This window comes from Nicotiana attenuata, chromosome 6, assembly GCF_001879085.1.
Source record: "Nicotiana attenuata strain UT chromosome 6, NIATTr2, whole genome shotgun sequence".
In the NCBI taxonomy this organism is placed as follows: domain Eukaryota; kingdom Viridiplantae; phylum Streptophyta; class Magnoliopsida; order Solanales; family Solanaceae; genus Nicotiana; species Nicotiana attenuata.
The window spans coordinates 10,515,932-10,540,823 of record NC_031994.1 but is presented as its reverse complement, the minus strand read 5'-3'; positions in this window follow the sequence as shown (position 1 = coordinate 10,540,823).

The window sequence follows — 24,892 nt, the reverse complement described above, 5'->3', positions numbered from 1 at the left end:
TATGAGGCTGAGACAGGGCCTCGATGTCCTCTTCGCTGAATGTGAGAGCGTCCTCGGGTATGTAACCTCGAGTTCGCTTCTCCCTGGTGATGGATATTTTTGTTCGTTTGACAATGGGTTCCTGTGGGATATCGATTCCTCTAACGATCATGTGGATGACATGTTGTGGCTCTTCTATTTCATTTTTCCTATTCGCCTCTCTTTCCCGAAATTGACTTTTGGCTCGGTCGCTGAGGAACTCTCGGAGGTGCCCTTTGTTGATTAGTCGGGCTACTTCTTCTCAGAGCTGTCTGCAATCTTCGGTCCTATGACCGTGTGTGCCGTGAAATTCGCACACTAGGTTAGGGTTCCTTTGCGACGGATCTGATAGTATGGGTTTTGGCCACCTGGTGTCTTTGATTTTACCTATGGCTGATACGATGTCCGAAACATCAATGTTGAAGTTGTACTTAGATAATCAAGGTGCCTCTGTCGGTCCGCGTGTCTGTCGAATCCGGCTCTGCTCACGAGTCCCCGAGGATTCTGACCTCGATCTGCCCTTCGATCGTTTCGGGGTATATTATGCATTGGGACATTTCTTTGATCTTCAGTGTACAGTTAGTACCTTTCCTTGTTTGGCCTTGGTTCCTTTGCCAGGAGCCTGCTAGGATATACTGAGCCTGAGGGGGCTCCTAGTTGGTCGTCCTCGACCCTAATCTTTAATTGATACCGGTTGTGGACATCCGTCCAAGTCACGGCGGGATATTCAACCAAGTTCTGCTTTAGCTGCTTCAAAGCTATCGAGCTTCATTCATTCAAACCATGGGTGAAGGCCTGCACTGCCCAGTCATCAGAGACTGGTGGTAATTCTATTCGCTCCATTTGAAAGCGGGATACAAAATCCCGTAGCATCTCGTTTTCTCTCTGTTTGATTTTGAAGACATCGGATTTCCTTGTAGCAACCTTGATGGCACCGGCATGTGCCTTTATAAAAGAATCTGCCAGCCTGGCAAATGAGTCTATCAAATTTGGGGATAGGTTATGATACCATATCATGACCCCTTTTGAAAGTATTTCTTTGAATTTCTTCAACAGGACGGATTCAATCTCGTCGTCCTTCAGGTCATTTCCCTTTACAGCACAAGTGTAAGTAGTGATGTGCTCGTTGGGGTCCGAGGTTCCGTTGTACTTCGGGAGATCGGGCATTCTGAATTTCTTCAGGATGGGCTTTGGAGCAACACTCGTTGGGAATGGCTTTTGTACGAATTTCTTCGAATCTACACCCTTCAGAATCAGGGGTGCGCCCGGGATCTGATCGACCCTTGAATTGTAGGTCTCCACCTTTTTGTCATTAGCTTCTATCTTCTTTTCGCCCGATTCAATCCTCTTTTTGAGGTCCTCGAGCATCTTCATAATAGCGGGGTCGGTTGCTGACCCGTTGTTCCTTGATCTTTCCCATACCTGTTCGGCTCGAGGAGCCATTTCCGGTGCTGCTGTGCTTGGAGTTTTTTGGTGGCTTTGCAGTTGAGCAATCGCCAACTGTTGTGCCTGCAACATCTCAAAAATGATGTGAAGGCTAACCTCTCGTTCCTCTCGAGCTGGGGTTCTCTGAGTTTCTTGTTGGTTTTCTTGGCGTATACTCCTGTTAGTGTGGGAGCTTATATCGAGGTGTTGGGCGTTGCGTGAGCCCACATCCACGAGGATTGGTTCTGGTGCGTCCTCAAGGTTTCGTGGTGGTACACCGCCGCCTGGAACAGCTACGCCATTCTCTCCATGATCCTCAGGACCGTTGTTTTCATGTGCATTCACTGAGTTAGACATTTTGACCTGAAATCAAAAATTCTTGGACAAGAAAAAGTGTGAAGAATAACTTGTGTTTTCAATAAACCAACACAAAAACAATTACTATTATTTTTAGCCCACGGTGGGCGCCAAACTGTTTACCTTGAAAATGGTAATTACAATTAAATTTGATTTTGTGGTTCTAAAAATACGTAATTTATTTTAATGCTAGTTGTTAAGAGATAGATGCTAAGTGTGAGTTAGGGGAATGAGATAAGAGCTCAAGGATAGTATATTATGCAAACTGAGTGACCGTAAATCGGGGTCTCGAGCTGGCCTACGTTGGGCCTCGAGGTCGAGCTAAATCGTCAAACTGGAGATGGTCGACGAGGAATTAACAGTTCTAAGAACCTTGATGATGGCTCTTTATGATCAATGATGAGTAATAAATGAAGAACAATCAATAAAACACGATAAATGTAAGTAATAAAATCAAGGGAGCGACAGTAGAATATGTGTAAGTTAAAGAGCAGAGAATGTTCTTGTTCTTGTATTGAATATCATGCGTCTTACAAAATGATAAGGGTCCCCTTTATATAGGAGGGGGAATCCCAACATATTACAGGTGCATTTATTACTAAGATATGCGGCTGGTACAGCCATTTATTACAATGGTATGCGGCTGGTACAACCATTTAATTTCACGGTACAGATTTGTACTATTCTTGTAGACCTGGTCAGCTCTAACCACGTGCCTTGGGAATTTCCCGCTTGTCCATCATAGCCACCGATTTGCACTGCCCCAAGGTCGAACATAGGGAACCCTCGGGGTCGAACCTCAAGCTGTGCCTCGAGCCTTCTAGAGACGGGCTATGGAGCGTCATAATGATCATAAAATCGGACTCTCCGATTTTAGCCGTATACACTCATTCAATTTCTTATTAATAACGTTGATTGCCTTGCGTGGTCCCATTTAGATATGACAGGGATCCTGCCGGAAATAACCACCCATCGACTAAGTGCCGACCCCAGGTTCAAACCGGTGAAGCAAAAAAGGAGACCTCAGTCTGAGGTAAAACACGCGTTCATCAAGGACGAGGTAACAAAACTCCTCAAAATAGGGTCTATTAGGGAGGTAAATATCCCGAATGGTTGGCCAATGTGGTGATATTCCCAAAAAGGGGAATAAGTTAAGAATGTGCGTAGGTTATAAAGACTTAAATAGAGCGTGCCCCAAAGATTCATTCCCGTTGCCCAACATCGATCGCTTGATTGATGCCACGGCCGGCCACGAGATCTCTACCTTTCTCGAGGCCTACTCGGGGTATAACCAAATCCAGATGAACCCCGAGGATAGAGAAAAGACTTCGTTCATCACGAAGTATGGTACGTACTGCTACAATGTGATGCCCTTCGGGCTAAAAAACGCGGGAGCCACGTACCAACGCCTAGCTAATAAAATGTTTGAACATCAAATAGGCAAATCCATGGAAGTTTACATTGATGATATGCTAGTTAAGTCCCTGCGTGCAGAGAACCATTTGACTCATTTGCAGGAGACATTCGACATCCTCAGAAGCTATAACATGAAACTCAACCCTGAGAAATGTGCCTTCGAAGTGGGTTCGGGCAAATTCTTAGGCTTCATGGTATCAAACAGGGGGATCGAGATCACCACGACAAAATCAAAGCCATCCGAGAAATCACGATGGTAAACAATGTGAAGGCCGTGCAACGGCTGACTGGGCGGATAGCAGCCTTGGGCCGATTCATATCAAGGTCATCAGACAGGAGACATCATTTCTTTTCCTTACTCAAAAAGAAAAACATCTTCGAATGGACTCCGGAATGCCAACGTGCCTTAGAGGAATTGAAACAATATCTGACAAGCCCATCTTTATGCCACACCCCAAAGAAGGATGAAATGTTGTATTTGTACCTGGCCGTATCTGAGGTAGCGATAAGTGCTATGCTGGTTCGAGAAGAAGAAGGTGCGCAATTCCCTATTTATTATGTAAGTCCGACCTCGGGACATGCCGAAACCAGGTATCCGCACCTAGAAAAATTAGCTCTTGCATTGATAAGCGCATCTCGAAAATTAAAGCCTTATATTCAATGCCATCGTATTTGTGTTTTAACGACATATCCTCTTCGAAGCATGTTGCTTAAACCCAAATTATCGGGCCGACTGGCCAAATGGGCCATCGAGCTCGAGGGTTACAATATCGAGTATCAACCCCGAACGTCTATCAAGTCCCAAATTCTGGTGGATTTTGTGGCCGACTTTACGCCCGCCCTCGTGCCTGAGGTCGAGAAAGAACTTCTACTATAAACGGGCACGTCTTCGGGGGTATGGACCTTGTTCACTAACGGCGCATCGAACGTGAAAGGGTCCGGTCTCGGCATAGTTCTGAAGCCACCTACAGGCAGCATGATTAGGCAATCTATAAAAACTGCAAAGTTGACTAACAATAAAGCCGAGTATGAGGCTATGATTGTAGGTTTGGAATTGGCCAAAGGCCTAGGAGCGGAAGTCATCGAAGCAAAATGTGATTCCCTTCTGGTGGTAAATCAGGTAAATGGGAACTTCGAGGTTCGAGAAGACAGGATGCAAAGATACTTAGACAAAATTCAAGTCACATTGCACCGCTTCAAAGAATGGACTCTGGTCCACATACCTCGAGAGCAGAATAGCGAGGCCGACGCCCTCGCAAAGTTGGGATCATCTGTCGAGGAAGATGACATACTCCCCGGAGCTGTTGTTCAGCTATCCAAATCAGTGATCGAAGAAAGCCATGCCGAGATCAACTCCACTAGCCTGACATGGGATTGGAGAAATAAATATATCGATTATTTGGAAAGTGGGAAGCTACCCGCGGACCCAAAAAAGTCGAGGGCCCTGCGAACCAAAGCAGCCCGATTCTCACTCGACAAGAATGGAACTCTATACAGAAGAACCTTTGATGGGCCCCTAGCAGTATGCCTGGGACCAGGGGAAATAGATTACGTGCTCCGAGAAATCCACGAGGGCACCTGCGGAAATCACTCCGGTGCCGATTCCTTAATCCAAAAGGTTATCAGAGCAGGCTACTATTGGGACAGCATGAAGAAGGACACCAAAGAATTCATTTGAAAATGCGACAAATGCCAGAGATTTGCACCGATGATTCACCAACCCGATGAACAGATACATTCAGTCTTGTCACCATGGCCGTTCATAAAGTGGTGGATGGACATCGTCGGACCCCTACCAATGGCACCAGGTAAAGCTAGATTTATTTTCTTTATGACTGACTACTTCTCAAAATGGGTGGAAGCGCAGGCCTTCGAGAAGATAAGAGAAAAAGAAGTCATTAACTTCATCTGGGATCACATCATGTGTCAGTTCGGGAATCCCTCCGAGATAACATGTGATAACGGGAAGCAGCTCATCGGAAGCAAAGTAACAAAATTCCTCGAGGACCATAAAATCAAAAGGATCCTATCGACGCCCTACCACCAATATGACAACGGTCAACCCGAGTCCACAAACAAGTCCATCATTCAAAACTTGACAAAGAAGTTAGAAAATGCGAAAGGAAAATCGAGAGAAATGTTACCCGAGAAGCTATGGGCATATCGAACAACTCCAAAATCGTGCACGGGAGAGACGCCTTTCTCTCTGGTATATGGCTCCGAGGCTTTGATACCGGTCGAGGCTTGAGAGCCGAGCGCCAGATTTTGACATGCCACTGAGAGCTCAAACAACGAGGCCATGACTGCATCCCTCGAACTATTAGATGAAAAGCGAGAAGCTTCACTGTTCCGAATGGCCGCCCAAAAACAAAAAATCAAAAGGTACTATAACAGGAGAACAAATCTCCGACATTTCAGAGTCCGGGACTTAGTCCTAAGGAAAGTCACCCTAAACACTCGAAACCCTAATGAAGGGAAGCTAGGCCCGAGCTGGGAAGGACCGTACCGCGTCTTCGGAGTGGTCGACAAAGGATCCTACAGGCTGGGTACCATGGAAGGCGAACAGCTTCCAAGCAATTGGAACATATCAATGCTCAAACGCTGTTACTTCTAAGTTGTCTGATGGAAGACACCGAAACATCCTCCGACTCAAAGACCTTGGGCTTTAAAGCATGCATTGCACTCTTTTCCTTTGATCGGATTTTATCCCAAAAAGGGTTTTACCGGCAAGGTTTTTAACGAGGTAACATCTATATGCTACCTAAGGAGAACTTAACAAGTATTCAAGGCTTCTCTTCAATCAACCTCGAATACTAGGGGGCATGCCCCCGGGAGATCACCTCCCCGGAGAAATCAAGATGAGCCAAAGAGGGTCTCGATAGAAAAATGATGTATCGGGCCAAACGGTCAAATGAACCGTGTCCGCATAGGATAATCGAACCCTCGACAATGAAAACATGTATACTTGTATCAAGTAATCAAAGGAGTATCTTTTACCATCAAAATGCTTCGCGCTTCAATGAAGTTTGCTATTTTTACAAGAAACGGCCCTAGGGCCAAATATTTACCGAACACTCGGGAACTGACATCAAAAAATCAAAGCCGTAAAACCTCTGGGCCGGAAACTTTAGGCTTGTAAGCCCTCAATGAGGCAACATCAAGTTTACAAAGAACGGCTCCAGAGCCAAAAACTTCCGATGTCTCGGGGACTATCGCCGACTGTCACCCCATCGAGCTATCAAAAACTCGAGGCATAAGACCCCAAGCGGGCAACCTCGAGGCCAAAAGCCCTCCATGTGGCAATACTAGAAAATGTAAGACCTCCATGAGGCATTATCAACAGTGTAAGACCTCCATGAGGCATTGTCAACAGTGTAAGACCACCATAAGGCAACCTCGAGGTCATAAGACCTCCATAAGACAATACCAAATCTATAAGACCTCAAGCAAGGAAGAATTATACTTGTGCCAAGTAACCTATCTGTAAGACCTCAAATAAGGCATGTTCAAATTTATAAGACCTTACAAAAGGAATAATCCCGATCTTAAAGTCAAGGCTATACATTCGAACTTGTAAGACCCCTAAAAGCATACCCTCGATATAAATGCCGAGGCTACCTCACTCGGGGACTAAAAGGCTACGAGCAAACACAATGACTACGATCATAAGGCTCCGGCCAAACTAACGCGACTCGGGGATGCCCGATCGTCGCCATAAAATCACAGGCCTTCAATTACTTCGAAAAGAACCGGTTAATCAAGCTACCCTCAGCATAAGAAAAAGAGCTTCAATCATGTCAGCTCCAAACAATGAAAAGGCTTTGAAACAATTCAGCCATCGAGCGAAACCTCCCGAGGTGCTCATTTATCGTTACATAACGGCTCACAATCGAGGTTCTTATCGAACCGTCGAAGAGTCAGAGGAACACAAAAACTTTAAAAAGTCTTTAACGAGGGAAAATAAAGCCATATCAAAGGTCGTACCGACCCAACGCATAAGAGCCTAAGCGACAACCTATATTAGAGGTTGTACCGACCCAACGCGTAAGAGCCTAAGCGCCAGCCTATATTAGAGGTCGTACCGACCCAACGCGTAAGAGCCTAAGGGCCAGCTTAGAAAAGCCTCAGGGCCGATTAGAGGTTGTACCGACCCAACGCGTAAGAGCCTAAGGGCCAGCTTAAAAAAGCCTCAGGGCCGATTAGAGGTCGTACCAACCCAACGCGTAAGAGCCTAAGGGCTGCTCAAATGGCCTCAGGGCTGACTTTTGGACCTAAAGGTCGATGAATTCAAGATGAAACTTGACTCGGGGACTAAGACCAAATGGTCAACTTTCGGCCGTTACAAATCGCTCAGCAGTAGAAAGAACCTAAGGGTTTAATTTGAGGTCCAAAATTTTGGACCAATTGTCAACAAGCGTCACAGTCTATTCCTAAAAAACAAAAGAAAGACGAGAAATGATGAAAAATGAAAGGCTTCTTACATATATATTAAAAAGTTCACAAGGGTGCATTTACAAGGACTATGCCTAAAGCCCTTACAAGGGAGAGGGCAAATAAAACCCTAATCTTCCACCGGGGCTGTGCCTTCGACGGCTCCCTTAGAGGTTGTGCCTTCAACAGCTCCAGCCACGACCCCCAGGTCTTCAACGGCCTCTTCCCCTTCGGGGATTCTGCCTTCATCTTCATCATCTTCCGAGCCACTGTTCGACTCACCTTCGGAAGTAAGCAGGCCCGCAGCCTCCTCTTCTAGGTTCTTCACCCTCTCGATCTCGGCAGACAAATCGATGCCCCTTGCATGTATATCCTCGAGAGCCTGCCTCCGAGATTCTAATCAGTCATGTTCCACGGCTCGGGCCAATTGTGGCTCGGCCTCCTCGGACACCTTCCTGGCGTGAGCATTTGCAACAATAGCATCTTCTTTGTACGAGGATACGAGCGCATCGGCTACAGCCCTGACCCCGAATAGCGCAGCAACCAACTCAGTGTGAAGATCTTTATACTTATTTCTCTCCGCCCTCGCATCATGAAGTTGATGTACGACTGAGACCACCTTCCCCTGTAGGGTATCTCTCTCAAAGGCTATCTCACTCACGTGCCGCTTGAGTTTGAGAATTTTAGAGTCTCTGGCTCGGAGCTCCTCCCTCATTAGGACATCTTTCTTCTCAAGCTGCAAAGATAAGCCCAAAGGTGTTAAAACACTAAAGTCGGGTAAGCATGTAGACAAAAACAAACGAAAACTATATAACCTGCTCAGTGAGATGAGTCCTTTCTCGGGACGCCGCCTTCAAACAATCCCGAAGGCCACGGAATTCCTCCTCCTTCTTGGTAAAAAGAGCTCTAAGCTTATCGACTTTCGAGGTGAGCTTCCTGCGCTCACCCTCATAGCGAGTCAACTCGGCTCAAAACCTAGGAAAGGTATGATTATAAAGCACCTTGGCCTGGAACCATGAAAGAAGCAAAGTTAGAAAGACGAAGGTCAGGGCACCGAGCGGAATTTACAAAAAATGACCTGCTCACAGAGCCTGTCAATCTCACTGAAAATAAGTGAGGCGCCGAGCTCAAGGTTTTTCTCGGGCGCAGTAGAATGCCTTTCAAACGCATCTTTATCTCCGACGGGCGCCCCTACATCGGAAGATTCTTTATTTTGGGCATCTTGCATCTTCCTCGGAGGTAAAGTCGGTCCCAGAAGGAAATTACTCACTTCAATTACCCCGACTGGATCAATCGAGGCTGTCTCTTATTTCTGGAGAGCTTCAAAACTAGGCTCCTCCGGACTGCCTACTGAATGCACCGCAGCTCGAGGAACATTTTGGCCGTCAACCGGCTTGAGGACATTACTCGATGCACTCGTGAAGGCCTCTTTAGCCCGATGTAGGGCAACAACAGTGTCAAGTTCCGATTCGGAAGCCACCGACTCAGCAATATGTGGGACGGTCAGGTTTTCTCCTCCCTCGGGTACTACCGAGGAATCATCTTTCTCCTCGCCTTCAGCTCGGGACTCCCCGATACTTCTGAAGGAAGTCAGTTCATGGGGAAATTGATCCAAAGGGAAAAGAAAATACTTAATTAGCGTATCCACTTACGTTTCGTGTTCCACCTTTCAGGGAACGACATCCTCTCCACTGGAATCAGGTCCGAGGTCCCAACTCGGACAAAATGGCTCATCCACCCTTTATTCCTAACCTCATCAGTACTAGCAAAAAAGACTTTTGAGGCCCAACATTGGAGCTTAATCAGGCCCCCATGGAAGAGTCGGGGACTGTACATTCTGATCAGGTGGTTGAGAGTGAAGGGCATCCCTTGAATCATGTTCGCAAAATATCTGATCATGTAAACAATACGCCAAAACGACGGATGAAGTTGGCCGAGAGTCACTCGATATCATTCGCAGAAGTCGAGGATCACGGGGTCTATTGAAGGAGAGGATGGCTCCACCGGGCCAAGAGTAAATGGATAGGTATACACACTAAGGAAGCCGACCTTGTATGTCTTTATGTCCTCTTCCCGAGAAGGAATCTCCACCAGCACCACATCCCCCCAGTGCCAGTCAGTCTTCACCTTCTCAGCATCTGCTGCTAAACTAATATAGCGGGACATGGGTTCACATCGTCCCAGCTTCGATGAAGGCTTGTCGACCTTGAAATCGGAGGTCGTTCGAAAGGGCCCTGGGATGCATTCCTCAAGATGTGGGGGCACTGTTGCTTTGCCCTTAGACGAGCGTGAAGAAGAGGAAGGCACATCTTCCTGAGGGACAGAGGTGGAAGTCTTTGCCATTCTTGTTAAAAGATTACAGAGGAGAGAAGAAATTGTAATCAGAAAAAGAACGCAAGAGAGAAGTAAGAAGAACTCTTTTGTAGGTTTGATGATACAATGGAAAATAAGGGGCGAAGGAAGAAGTACTTATAAAGGACAATCATGTACGTTAGAGCAGGCCAAAAGATAGCCAACTGCTGTAATCAATTCAAAGGCTTTTCAAGGGTTGTGTGGACGCAACCTTCGGTACCTTTTCGATCACATCAATCGATTGATATAGCGTAACTGATGTCGTGATGGAAGTATCGAACATGCAAGAATTCAAGATCGTTTCTTATCATTTTTACTCTAAGAAACGCGGGGACTATCTGTATACGACTTAAATCGAAGAGTTCGATTTTATGATCATTATGACATTCCATAGCCCGTCTCCAGAAGGCTCGAGGCACAACTCGAGGTTCGACCCCGAAGGTTCCCTGTGTTCGACCTTGGGGCAGAGCAAATCGGTGGCTATCATGGACAAGCGGGAAAATTCCCAAGGCACGTGGTCAAAGCTGACAATGCCTGCAAGAGCATTACAGGTCTATACCAGACCATTAAATAGTTGTACCAGCTATGTTTCTTTGTAATAATTATAAATGTACCATGTTGGGATTTCCCCTCCTATATAAAGGGGACCCTTATCATTTTGTAACACACATGATATTCAATACAAGAACAAGAACATTCTCTGCTCTTTAACTTAAACATAGTCTACTGTCCCTCCTTTGATTTTATTGCTTACATTTATTGTGTTTTATTGATTGTTCTTCATTTATTACTCATTATTGATCATAAAGAGCTGCCATCAAGGCCCTCATAACTGTTAGTTCTTCATCCACCATCCCCAGTCAGGCTCCTTACCTCGACCTCGAGGCCCAACGTAGGCCAGATCGAGACTCTGATTCACGGCCATTCGGTTTGCATAACATACTGTCTTCAAAGCTCTTATCTCATTTTCCTAGCTCACACTCAACATCTATTACTTTCGGTTTGCATAACATACTGTCTTCAAATCTCTTATCTCATTTTCCTAGCTCACACTCAACATCTATTGCTTAACAACTAGCATTAAAATAAATCACGTATTTTTAGAACCATAAATTTAAATTTAATTGTAATTACAATTTTCAAGGTAAACAATATCTCAAAAGAAATTAAATGGAATAGATAAAGTTAGTAATAACTTTGCTTAAGAAAAAATAGAAATATAGAATTTAAATGAAATTATACATGATTTTTTTCTTTTATATAAAAAAAAATAATGCCTCTCATTGAAGTTTTTCTTTAGACCTCCATGTTTATTGAGCCGCCCTCGTCACGACCCCAATTTTTCTCTGTAGGATGTCGTGATAGCACATAGTCCAAAACTAGGTAAGCCTAACATACATGCAGAATTTAACTGAGATAATGATAAAACATTCAAATTAACCAACAATTATCATAAAAAGGACTCCGCAACTCAAAAGAACAAAACTCCCAAAATCCGGTGATACCAAGTCACAAGCTCTACATGAGTATACTGAATATCCCTATACAATAGTATCTAATAAAAGAAGAAGAATAAGAACTAGATAGAGAGTGACTCCGAGCCCTGCGGACGCCAGTATGTATACCTTGAAGTCTCCGATCCGAGCTCGACTCACTGTGCCTAGGCTGGTATGAGGTAAGTGCAGAAGCGTAGCATGAGTACACCACAATGATACCCAGTAAGTGTCAAGCTTAACCTCGGTAGAGGAGTGACGAGGTTGGGTCAAGAAACCTACTGGAATAAATAAAGAAACTGAGTATGTATAGCATAATCTGATAATGCAAACAAGGGAAATGATACGAGGAAGAGATATAATAAGAATAACTACACCGAGACTAAGGCAATTAAGGCATCACGGAAGAAACACGTAATAAGAATGCCAAGGAAATGATGCAACCAAAAATACAACTGATGTAAATAAAAGGTGTCAACAAGAGTCACTACCGAGGTACAACCTCGTAGTCTCATTTCACAAATCAAATCACATATTTCTTTGTATCACTGCGGGAGCCTTCATTTAGTTTAAAAATCATTTTCCCGAAATAGCTACCCGCGTTTTAGCCCACCTTATCACACCACGTGGCTTCAAGTAGTTCCCCTACTAGCAACACGCGTATTAAGCCCACCTTATCTCACCGCATGCGTATCAACCCCTATCCTTATACCACCTCATACATATCAATATCACAATATAACACAAATCGCACCTCAAGTGCCCAATACCACAACTTGCTAAAGAAGTCAACAATAATAGTATTTCCACAATAAATAGCTAATGGCTCAACCACAACAAGAACAAGAGTCTCAACAATAGCAACCGAAAGTGAATAACTCAACAAGAATGGTATTTTCAACAAATTTACAACATTGGCCCCGATGCGAATAACGGCCTCTATAACTTCAACTCCAAAATTCAATAAAAGATATTCCGAGAACTAACAACTTCAAGTAAAGGAACTCAATATTTAAATACAGAATTGAGAGAAAAATATTTCAACTAAGCTTGTAAAGGCAATTAGCAAGCAAGAGATAAGACACGAGTAAAGCATATGTGGATAGATAATGATGATGAATATAACATGTTACGATAACTCAATTAAAGGCATGAAAAGAATCTACATAGCTAAAAGCAGTTAATTACCACATTTAGTCCGTGTACACACTTGTCACCTTGTGTACACCGCTTCCACATACCACAAGTAACACAAAACAACACCAATCCTAAGGGGTAATTCCCCCACACAAAGTTAGGCAGGACACTTACCTCAAAACACGCTTACTCAATCCACTAGTAAGCCTTTCCCGCGATTATCCAACTCCCAACGGCTCGAATCTAGCCAAAACAACTTCATACCATACAAACTATAGGAAGCTATTCCGAACAATAAAGTTGCGATATTTAAAGAGAAACAAAAAGGCAACTCAAAAAGTCAAACCCGAGATTGCATCTCAGAACTCGACCAAACTTACAAAATCCGAACACCCATTCGATAACCAGTCCAATCATACAAGAATTACTCAATTTAGACCTCAAATCGCCTTTCAAATTCCCAAAATCTGGTCTATGAAGTTTCACAAATTTTCCAACTCAAATCACTAATTAAATGACAAAAATAATGACGGATTCATGTATAATAGCCAAATCCGAGTTAGAATCACGTACCCTGATAATTTCCTTGAAAACCCCTCTAAAAATTGCCACCAACCGAGCTCTCTAGGTCAAAAGATGAAGAATGAAATTAAACCCTCGAACACGCCCTTTTCTGCCCAGCGATTTTGCACCTGCGAACCCTCCACCGCATCTGCGGCTCAGCACTTGCGGAATTTCCATCGCAGGTTCAGTCCTCACTTAGGCCCATCTCCCTTCGCTTCCGCGAGCCTGCTTCTGCGAAATTTTGATCGCACATGCGGTCCTTCTCAAGTTCTTCACAGTTCCGCTTCTGCGGAAGATATGGTCGCGCATGCGAATGCGCATCTGTACCCAGGTCTCCGCACCTGTGACCCAGGCCTAGGTTGGCCCTTTCCGCTTCTGCGCTATTTCATTCATACCAGCGAGTCCGCACCTGCAGCCACTCCCACCGTAGGTGCGATGACACCAGAACAACCGAATCTTCAGCAAAACAACTAAGTCCAAAATGAGCCGATTTTAATCTGATTCACACCCGGGGCCCTCGAGACCCCACCGGAATATACCAACAAGTTCCAAAATACATAACAGACCTACTCGAGGCTAAAAATCACATCAAACAACATTGATTATATGAATCGCAACCCAATTCAAGCCTATTGAAACTATGAACATCCAACTTCCAAAACTAATGCCGATTTGTACCAAAATAACTCCGATTGACCTTAAATTTTGCACACAAGTTAAAATGAGATAACGGACCTATTCTTTTGAAATCAGAATCCGACCCCAATATCAATAAAGTCAACTCCTGTTCAAACTTCTCAACCTTCCAAACCTTCAACTTTTTAACTTTTGTCAATTCAAGCCGAAATGACCTGTGGACCTCCAAATCAACATCCGGACACGCTCCTAAGTCCAATATCACCATACGGAGCTATTGGAACAGTCAAAACCCCATTCCAGAGTCGTCTACACAAAAGTTAAACTACGGTCAACTCTTTCAACTTAAACTTCCAACTTTGGACTAAGTGTCCCATTCACTCTGAAACTCACCCGAACCAAAACCAAACACCCCGGCAAGTCACATAAACACAATATAACATAGAGGAGGCAATATATATGGGTATGGGGCTAAAATACTCAAAACAAACTGCTAGGCTGTTACATCCTCCCCCTCTTAAAACAAATGTTTATCCTCGAACGAGTATAGAGACATACATGAAGTTGTGAAAAGATGAGGATAATAGCTACGTATATCATGATCGGTTTCCCAAGTCGCCTCCTCGACTGGTTGATCTCTCAATTGAACCTTCACCTACGCAATGCTCTTTGACCTCCACTTTCGGACCTGCCCATCCAAGATGGCCACCGGCTCCTCAACATTAGACAAATCCTTGTCCAATTCGATTGAGCTGAAATCCAAGACATGGGACAGATCACCGTGATAATTTCAGAGCATAGAAACATGGAATACCAGATGAACTACAACTAGACTAGGTGGAAATGCAAGCTTGTTGGCCACCTCACCAATCCTCTCAAGAATCTCAAAAGGTCCGATATACTTAGGGCTCAACTTGCCCTTCCTCCCGAACCTGATAACACTCTTCATGGGCGAAACCCGGAGCAAGACTTGCTCTCCAACCATGAATGCAATATCACGAACCTTCCGATCCGCATAACTCTTTCGTCTTGATTGGGCTGTATGAAGGAATTCCAGGATCAACTTGACCTTCTCCAAGGCATCTTGAACCAAATCCGTGCCTACTAACTTGGCCTCTCTCGGCTCAAACCAACCAATTGGGGAACGACATCGTCTCCCATGTAGGGCCTCATAAAGAGCCATCTGAATACTTGATTGGTAACTGTTGTTGTAGGCAAACTCCACAAGCGGCAAGAACTGATCCTAAGAACCCCCGAATTCCATAACACATGCATGAAGCATATCTTCCAATATCTGAATAGTGCACTTGGACTGTCTGTCCGCCTAAGGGTGGAATGTTGTATTCAACTCAACCCGTATGCCTACCTCATGCTGTACGACCCTCTAGAATCGTGAGGTAAACTGCGTACCCCAGTCAGAGATAATGGATACCGGCACACCATGAAGTCAGACTATCTCGCCAATATAGACTTGAGCCAGCTGCTCTGAAGAATAAGTAGTCACCACTGGAATGAAATGAGCCGACTTGGTCAACCTATACATAATTACCCATATTGTATCAAACTTCTTCTAAGTCCATGGGAGCCCAACAACGAAATCCATGGTAACTCGCTACCATTTCCACTTTGGAATCTCAAGCCTCTAAAACAACCCACCTGGCCGTTGATGCTCATACTTCACCTGCTGAAAATTTAGGCACCAAGCTACATACTCCACTATGTCTTTCTTCATCCTCCTCCACCAACAGTGCTGCCTCAAGTCCTGATATATCTTAGCGGCATCCGGATGAATGGTGTACCGTGAACTATGGGCCTCCTGAAGAATCAATTCACGCAAACCATCCATATTGGGCATAGATAACCGGTCCTACATCCGTAACACACCATCATCCCCAATAGTAACCTCCTTGGCATCGCCATGCTGAACCGTGTCCTTGATGACAAGCAAATGGGGGTCATCATACTGACGCTCTCTGATGCGACCATATAGAGAAGACCGAGGAACCACGTAAGCTAGAACTTGACTTGACTCCAATACATCCAATCTAACAAACTGTTTGGCCAAGGCCTGAACATCCAATGCCAATGGTCTCTCCGCTGCCGGTAGATATGCTAAACTGCCCAAACTTTCCGCCGTTCAGCTTAAGGCATTGGCCACCACATTGGCCTTCTTGGGATGATATAGAATGGTGATATCATAGTCCTTAAGCAACTGTAACCACCTCCGTTGCCGCAAATTAAGATTCTTCTGTTTGAACAAATGTTGTAGACTCTAGTGGTCGGTATAGACCTCACAAGGGACACCATACAAATAGTGCCGCCAAATCTTCAAGGCATGAATAATAGCTGTTAATTCCTGGTCGTGGACATGATAATTCTTCTCACATACCTTCAGCTGTCTAGACGCGTAGGCAATCACCCTACCATCGTGCATCAACATCGCACCGAGGACAACACGTGACACATCACAGTACACAGTGTAAGACTCCGAACCGGTAGGCAACACCAACACTGCGGTTGAAGTCAAAGCAGTCTTGAGCTTTTGAAATCTCTCCTCACACTCCTCGGTCCATCTGAATGGAGCACCCTTCTGGGTCAATCGGGTCATAGGTGCAGGAATAGATGAGAAACCCTCTACGAAACGACGATAATACCCTACCAAACCAAGAAAACTTCGGACCTCAGTGACTGACGACGGTCTGGGCCAACTCTGTACTACCTCAATCTTCTCCGGATCTACCTTGATACCCTCACTGGACACCACATGACCCAAAAATGCCACCGAATCAAGCCAGAATTCAGACTTCGAAAATTTTGCATACAACTTCTTTTCTCTCATGGTCCGGAGTACAATCCTCAAATGTTGCTCATAATCCTCCCGGCTCCGAGAGTACACCAAGATGTCGTCAATAAACACAATGAAAAATAAGTGAAGATAGGACTGGAATACACCGTTCATCAAGTGCATGAATGCTGTTGGGCCATTGGTCAGCCCGAATGACATCACAAGGAACTCATATTGACCATACCGAGTCCTAAAAGCAGTCTTCGAAATATCCGGATAACAAATCTTGAGCTAATGAAACCCTGACCGCAATTCGATCTTTAAAAATACTGTGGCACCCTGTAGCTAATCAAATAGGTCATTAATGCGTGGCAGTGGATACCTGTTCTTCTATGTAACCTTACTCAACTGCCGAATCAATACACATGCGTATAGAACCATCATTCTTCTTCACAAACAAAAGTGGAGCACCCCATGGTAACACACTAGGCCGAATGAAGCCTTTATCAAGCAACCCTTACAACTGCTCCTTTTACTCCTTTAACTCCGTTGGGACCATACGATATGGTGGAATAGAAATTGGCTGAGTGCCGGGTAACAAGTCAATACCAAAATCGATATCCCTATCAGACGACATGCCCGAAAGATCTGCCGAAAATACATCTCGATAGTCTCTCACTACCACTCAATGGTAGGAGTATCAATACTGACATCTCTCACAAAGGCTAGGTATGTATCACACCCCTTCCCAACCATCTGTTGTGCCTTAAGAAAGGACACAACCCTGTTAGGAACATAATCCAAAGTACCCATCCACTCCAACCGCAGTAAACGTGGCATAGCCAACATCACCGTCTTGGCGTGACAATCAAGAATAGCATGATAAGGCGACAACCAATCCATGCCCAAAATAACATCAAATTCTACCATACTGAACAATAATAGATCGACTCTGGTCTCAAAACTGTAAGGCCCCGTAAAATTTTTGGCTCAAACCTAGTATCAATTTCCCAGAAAAATGCCATTATGCGGTCAAGAATGCAGTCGCAGATCTGGTATGCGGACCGCATTCCTATCGCATAGTGAAGCTGTGGTTTGGTTAAACTTGAGGTCAGGATGCGGTCTAAGATGCGACCGCAAAATTGATGTGCGGGCCGCATTTCTACCGCAGAGTGGAACAGAAGAGCTGTCAAAATTAATGTTGAAAATGCAGTCTATTATGCGATCGCATAACCAATATGTGGACCGCATAATCGTCGCATAAGTTCCTCAGGGATTTGTGAAGGTCAGTTCTGCGGTGCACAATGCGACCGCATAACAGGAATGCGGACCGCAGTCCTGTCGCAGACCCAAACAGATTCATCAGAGTTTTGGGGGCAATTCTGCGGTCCAATCTGCGGACCGCATTTCTGTTCTGCGATCGCAGAATGCGACCGCAGATCTTGCTTGGGCTTCTATTTTCTAAATTTTATACCCGACCCCTTTTTAATAAAACACCCCCAGCCCTTCATTTTTAACGATCTTCTACACAAAATTAGAGAGAGGAAGAGAGGGTCTTTAGAGAGAAAGTCATCTTCTCCAAAATTTGATTCTTCAAAACCATCCGGGCCGGGGAATTTCAAGCTTATCTTCATCCCCCTTTTCTTGCAGGTAACATCCCTAACCCTTTTCACTAAATTTCTGGTTTAAGCTAGGGGGGGGGGAGTCTCATGCATTGGTCTTTGAAAATAGTGGTTGAACTCATACATGCATGTCATTCTATTACCTAAGACCTAGTGAGAGTAATTGGGTAGGAGTAAAAGATGGTACAAAGATGGGTTGGTAAACCTAAATAAGTTTGAATAGAAATTGTGAACTTCTTTTCTAAGTCATACGCGTTAAATAAAAGTTAAAAAGGGAACTCGGCTCCAGGTATGTATGGCTAACTTTGAACTTGTAAAATCGCTTTATTTGGGTGTTTGAGTGCTTGGTATGTGATTTCTACGTGATTTGTTTGTGAAATTCCTGTGATTGGTATGGTTGAGTGATTGTGGTTGTGCCTTCGCCATATTGATGCAATTAATCAGAAATAAACCAAATTTGCGATTGTGAATGTGCTATGTGGTAAGAACTGTGAAACAAGTAATGGAAGGAAATGGGAATTGATGTGCTCGGAATAACCGTGGTAGTAACATATGTGGTTTGTCGTGGGAAATTATCATCGTGACCTATCAATGCATATGAGTAGTGGAATACATGGAAATAGTATTGATGGCTATGGAAGTTCACGTAAATTGTTGTTGTTGTTCCTTGAGGGTCATTGTTGTTGTTGTTTCTTGAGGATTGTTGTTGCTATTCTTTGTGAATTGTTGTTGTTTTTGTGTTGTTTGTGAATTGTGATTGTTCGGTGGGATCGGGTTGCGCGCCGCAACACGAAGGAATAAGGTGTGGGTTGTGGTGATAAGGGTGGCCGAGGTAATAAGGGTGGCCGAGGTAATAAGGTTGGAAAGCGATCGAAATCGCTATTGAAATGAACTATGAACAAATTGTGAAATTATTGATGTGGAAATGTGGAAGGGGAATCAGGCGAGATTGTAAATTTGTTGGTTTGATTGCTCTTTCTTTGTGGATTTGATTGTTGTTTCCATTACAATTACATGCTTGTTTGTGGAGGAGAGATTGTATACCTGTTGGCTTAATTGTTCCCTCCTTGTGAATTTGATTGTCGCTCTTATTACTGCTACTTACTTGCTTATGGTTCGAGTTTACTTGGAGCAAAGTTTGTTCATACATACCAGTACAATTCAAATGTACTGACGTTCCTTTTGCCGGGGGTGCTACATTCGTGTTATGATTGTAGGTGGATCCGTAGCAGGTACTCCAGTCCACCGATCGTAGCTCCCCTTCGTCCTCCATCAGCTTTTTGGTGAGCCCCTTTCCTCTCGGGGCTCTGCGTGGCTCAGGCCGCCTGTTTTCGGAGTTTTATTTTTGATTTGTGTAAGGTATAGCCGGAGCCTTGTTACCGGCAAATACTATATTATCCTGTTGTACTATTAGAGGCTCCGTAGACAGTAGATGTGGGTCAGAAACTTGTGTAAATCCGTGTTTTCATACGTTGGTAACGAGTTGGTGATCTCACTACTATTATGTAAGTATGTATGTGTTTTATAAATTAAAAAGTGTTCTTAATTAATAATTTGGCAAATCCTTGGAATGATTGAGTGAGGAAAACATGGGGTAACATGTGGGTTAGGAAAGGCATCCAGGTTCGCTTGGCTGGGGCTACCCAGTCCGGCGCCGGTCATGTCCCTCGAATTTGGGGCGTGACAAACTTGGTATTAGAGCCTAAGGTTTTAAGGAGTCCTAGGATGTCTCGGAGCCGTGTCTAGTAGAGCCCTACTTATCGGTGTGAAGTCGACCACATCTATAAGTGGGGGGCTGCATGGACATTTAGGAAAATTTCCCACTTCCTTGTTATTATGTATCGTGCGGTGAAGTGAAATGTGAAAGTGTCTATATCTAACTCGTGCGTTGTTCCGAACTTTTTCATTAATGGCACCTAAGAAGAGAGCTAGACTCGGCCTCGGGGCCAATGCCACCCCGAGAGAGGCTATGAATCATGTACCTGATGCCGTGGGTGAGAGTGACTCCCCAGCCTTGAACCTACCTGGCCCGTCTGTCCTAGACCAGAGTGTTCCTATTCCTGCAGCGGCAGAGGGTGCCACCATCCCTCCCGCCGATATTCCTGATTCTGGCACCGTTCCAGCTCCTGGTCCCGAGATTTCTGATGCGGACCTTAGAGGAGCCATCCATATGTTGACCCAGTTAGTGGCCGCTCAGGCCTAGAGATCTCAGGATGCCCCTACATCCTCTAGCGGACAGGGAGATTCTACCAGCTCCAGAGTTAACCAGTTTTTGCGGTTGGCCCCTCCGGAGTTCTCAGGCACAGACCCAGAGGCCGATCCGTAGGAATTTCTATATGGAATGTATAAGACCCTCCGAGTGATGAAAGCTTCAGAGACAGAGGGAGTTGAATTGGCATCATACAGGTTGAGGGGAGCAGCGTATTCATGGTTCGAGATGTGGGAGGACTCCCGTGGGGAGGGAGGACCTCCGGCCAGATGGGATGAGTTTGTAGATGCGTTCATGGACCAGTTCTTGCCTGCTGAGACAATAGCAGCCCGTGCTATGGAGTTTGAGACCCTCAAGTAGGGCAGTATGAGTGTTTGGGAGTATCACATGGAGTTCGTGAGATTGTCCAAGTATGCTCCACAGTTAGTGTCGACCATGGCAGCTAGAGTTCGGCGATTTGTTCAGGGCCTTAGTCCCTTGGTAGTAAATGAGGCTGCTACAGCGGCCTTACACTCGGATATGAACTATGGAAAGGTTGTGGGATTCGCTCAGGCCACAGAGGTTAGGAAGTTGAAGATTCGGGCGGAAAGGGAGAATAGCAACAGGGACCGATCAGCAGGTCACTCAGGGAGATCAGCTCAGGGGAGAGGGTCGTCAGGGCCGTCTCAATCATATGCTCAGTCCTCAGTGAGCGCACCATCATCTCTGCACAGTTATCAGCAGAACAGCCGCATGAGACCAGGCTCAGACAGTAGGAGACCCAATCAGTCCGGTCGTGCAGGAGGGAGACCACAACAGCAGGGGGGGGGGCTCCATGCCCCAAGTGTGGGAGATTTCATACAGAGACTTGCTACTTGGATATTCCGGTGTATTTCAGATGCGGGGTGAGAGGTCATATTCAGCGAGACTTTCGTGTGCCCAGTCAGGGCATGGGTAGGGGATCTGCTCAGTCGTCCGGTTCTTCAGTCGCCACGTCATCTGTGCGTCCTCCAGCCACAGCAGGCCGTGGTACAGTTAGGGGTGGAGCTCGTGGTAGAGGTGGACCCAGCCGGTTCTATGCTTTGAGTGGTCGTTAGAATGCAGAGGCTTCTCCAGATGTGATTACAGGTATCTTGTCTGTTCAGGCCATTGATTGTTATGCTCTTATTGATCCGGGGTCCTCTTTGTCTTATGTCACCCCATTCATTGCTTCAAGCTTTGGGATAGTACCCGAACAGCTTCATGAGCCATTCTCTGTATCGACTCCGGTTGGTGATTCTATTACAGCCGCGCGGGTTTATAGGAATTATGTTGTCACGGTATGTGGTCGCGTTACCACGGCAGATCTTATTGAGCTTGGAATGGTGGATTTTGATGTGATTGTGGGGATGGACTGGCTTTATACGTGCTTTTCTAAACTTGACTGCCGAAAGAGAGTCATGAGACTCGAGTTCCCTAATGAGCCGGTTATCGAGTGGAAAGGGAATGATGTGGTGCCGAAGGGCAGGTTTATTTCCTACCTTAAGGCTTCAAAGATGATTAAGAAGGGATGTATCTATCATTTGGTCCGGGTGGCGGACACCACTTCAGAAGTGTCTACCCCCGAGTCCGTGCCAGTCGTGAACGAGTTTATCGAAGTGTTTCCGGACGAGCATCCAGGGATCCTGCCAGATAGGGAGATTGATTTCGGGATTGATGTAATGCCAGATACGCAGCCAATATCTATTCCACCATACAGAATGGCTCCAGCGGAGCTAAGGGAGTTAAAGGAGCAGCTGAAGGATTTATTAGAAAAGGGGTTCATACGACCGAGTGTGTCGCCGTGGGGTGCTCCGGTTCTCTTTGTCAGGAAGAAGGATAGGTCGCTCCGGATGTGTATTGATTATCGGCAGCTCAACAAAGTCACCATCAAGAATAAGTATCCTCTGCCTCGAATAGATGATTTGTTCGACCAACTGCAAGGTGCAAGGTTCTTCTCCAAAATTGATCTACGGTCCGGGTATCACCAATTGAAGATTAGGGAGCAGCATATTCCCAAGACCGCTTTCAGAACTCGCTGTGGTCACTTTGAATTCTTGGTCATGTCTTTTGGGCTAACCAACGCCTCGGCAGCCTTTATGGATCTTATGAATCGTGTCTTCAAGCCATTTCTAGACTCCTTCGTGATTGTTTTTATTGACGACATCATTGTTTATTCGCGGAGCCGGGAGGATCATGCCGGTCACCTCAGGGCAGTTCTGCAGACTCTTCATCAGCACCAGTTGTATGCAAAATTTTCAAAATGTGAGTTTTGGTTGGAGTCCGTTGCCTTTTTGGGTCATGTTGTTTCTAGTGAAGGGATTTACGTAGACCCCCAGAAGATTGCAGCAGTAAAAGATTGGCCTAGACCCACGACCCCGATGGAGATTCGTAGCTTCTTCGGTTTGGCAGGGTATTATCGGAGGTTTGTGGAGGGATTCTCTTCCCTCGCCTCCCCATTGACTAAGTTGACGCAGAAAGCAGTTAAGTTCCAATGGTCCGACGCTTGTGAGAAAAGTTTTCAGGAACTGAAGTCAAGGTTGACCTCAGCACCAATATTGACCTTGCCGGAAGGCACGGAAGGATTTGTGGTTTATTGTGATGCCTTCGAGATTGGTTTGGGGTGCGTGTTGATGCAACATGGGAAAGTTATAGCGTATGCTTCGAGGCAGCTCAAGAATCACGAAAAGAATTATCCGACACATGATTTGGAGCTTGCGGCAGTTGTGTTTGCTTTGAAAATATGGCGGCATTACCTTTATGGGGTCCATGTGGATGTGTTCTCAGACCACAAGAGTCTCCAATATTTTTTCAAGCAGAAGGAATTGAATTTAAGGCAGCGGCGGTGGTTAGAATTACTCAAGGATTATGATATGAACATTTTTTACCATCCAGGGAAGGCGAACGTGGTGGCCAACGCTCTCAGTTGGAAATCTATGGGTAGTTTGGCTCATTTGGGAGTGGATCAAAGGCCCTTGGCTCGGGAGGTTTATCAATTGGCCAGTCTAGGGGTTTTTATTTCGACATCAGACAAGGGGAATGTTATGGTAAACAATGGAGCAGAATCGTCACTCGTAGCGGAAGTCAAGGAAAAGCAGTTTATCGATCCAACATTGGCTCAAATGAAGGAAGCAATTTTGAGTAACAAGACTTCGGCATTTTCACTCGGCGATGAGGATGGTGTATTGCAGTGTCAAGGTAGGCTGTGTGTTCCGGATGTGGATAAGCTTCGGGAGAGGGTAATGGCGGAGGCTCATAATTCCAGGTATTCCGTGCATCCAGGTTCTACGAAAATGTATCATGACCTCAAGGAGATTTATTGGTGGAACGGTATGAAGAGGGGTGTGGCAGACTTTGTGTCTAAGTGTCCGAATTGTCAGCAAGTGAAGGCTGAGCATCAGTGGCCTGGTGGGCTAACTCAGCTTATGGAAATACCAATGTAGGAAATGGGAGATGATCAACATGGATTTCGTGGTAGGATTACCTCGCACTCAGCGCAAGTTCGACTCGATTTGGGTAATAGTGGATCGACTCACGAAATCAGCTCACTTCTTGCTAGTCAAGTCCACCGTATTGCAGAACAATATGCTAAGTTGTATATCAAGGAGATAGTAAGGCTTCATGGCACTCCGCTTTCTATTATCTCGGATCGAGGGGCCCAGTTCACAGCTAATTTTTGGAAGAAATTTCAGCAAGGTTTGGGTACTCAGGTAAATCTCAGCACAGCTTTCCATCCACAGACTGATGGTCAAGCGGAGCGGACTATTCAGACGCTTGAAGATATGTTGCGGGCTTGTGTCTTGGATTTCAAAGGTAATTGGGATGATCACTTGCCACTTATAGAATTTGCTTACAATAACAGCTTTCATGCTAGCATTCAGATGGCCCCATTTGAGGCATTGTACGGAAGGAGGTGCAGGTCTCCGATCGGATGGTTTGAAGTGGGTGAAGCAGAATTAATAGGACCGGATCTTGTGCACCAGGCTGTGGAGAAAGTTAAAGTCATTCAGGAAAGGATGAAAACTGCTCAGAGTCGCCAGAAATCCTATGCGGACGTTCGTCGAAGAGAATTGGAATTTCAAGTTGACAATTGGGTGTTCTTGAGGGTATCTCCTATGAAGGGAGTCATGCGATTCGGGAAGAAAGGTAAGTTGAATCCTAGGTACGTCGGGCCGTACCGGATCGTTCAAAGGGTAGGGCAGGTGGCCTATAGGTTGGAATTGCCTCCTGAGATGTCATTAGTGCACCCGGTGTTCCATGTATCTATGTTGAAGAAAGTAGTTGGAGATCCATCCACCATCGTGCCAGTCGAGACTATCGAGGTTAATGAAGAGCTGTCGTATGAAGAAGTTCTGGTTGCCATTCTTGATAGACAAGTCCGTAAATTGAGAAATAAGGAAGTTGCCTCAGTTAAGGTGTTGTGGCGAAGTCAACAAGTTGAGGAAGCTAC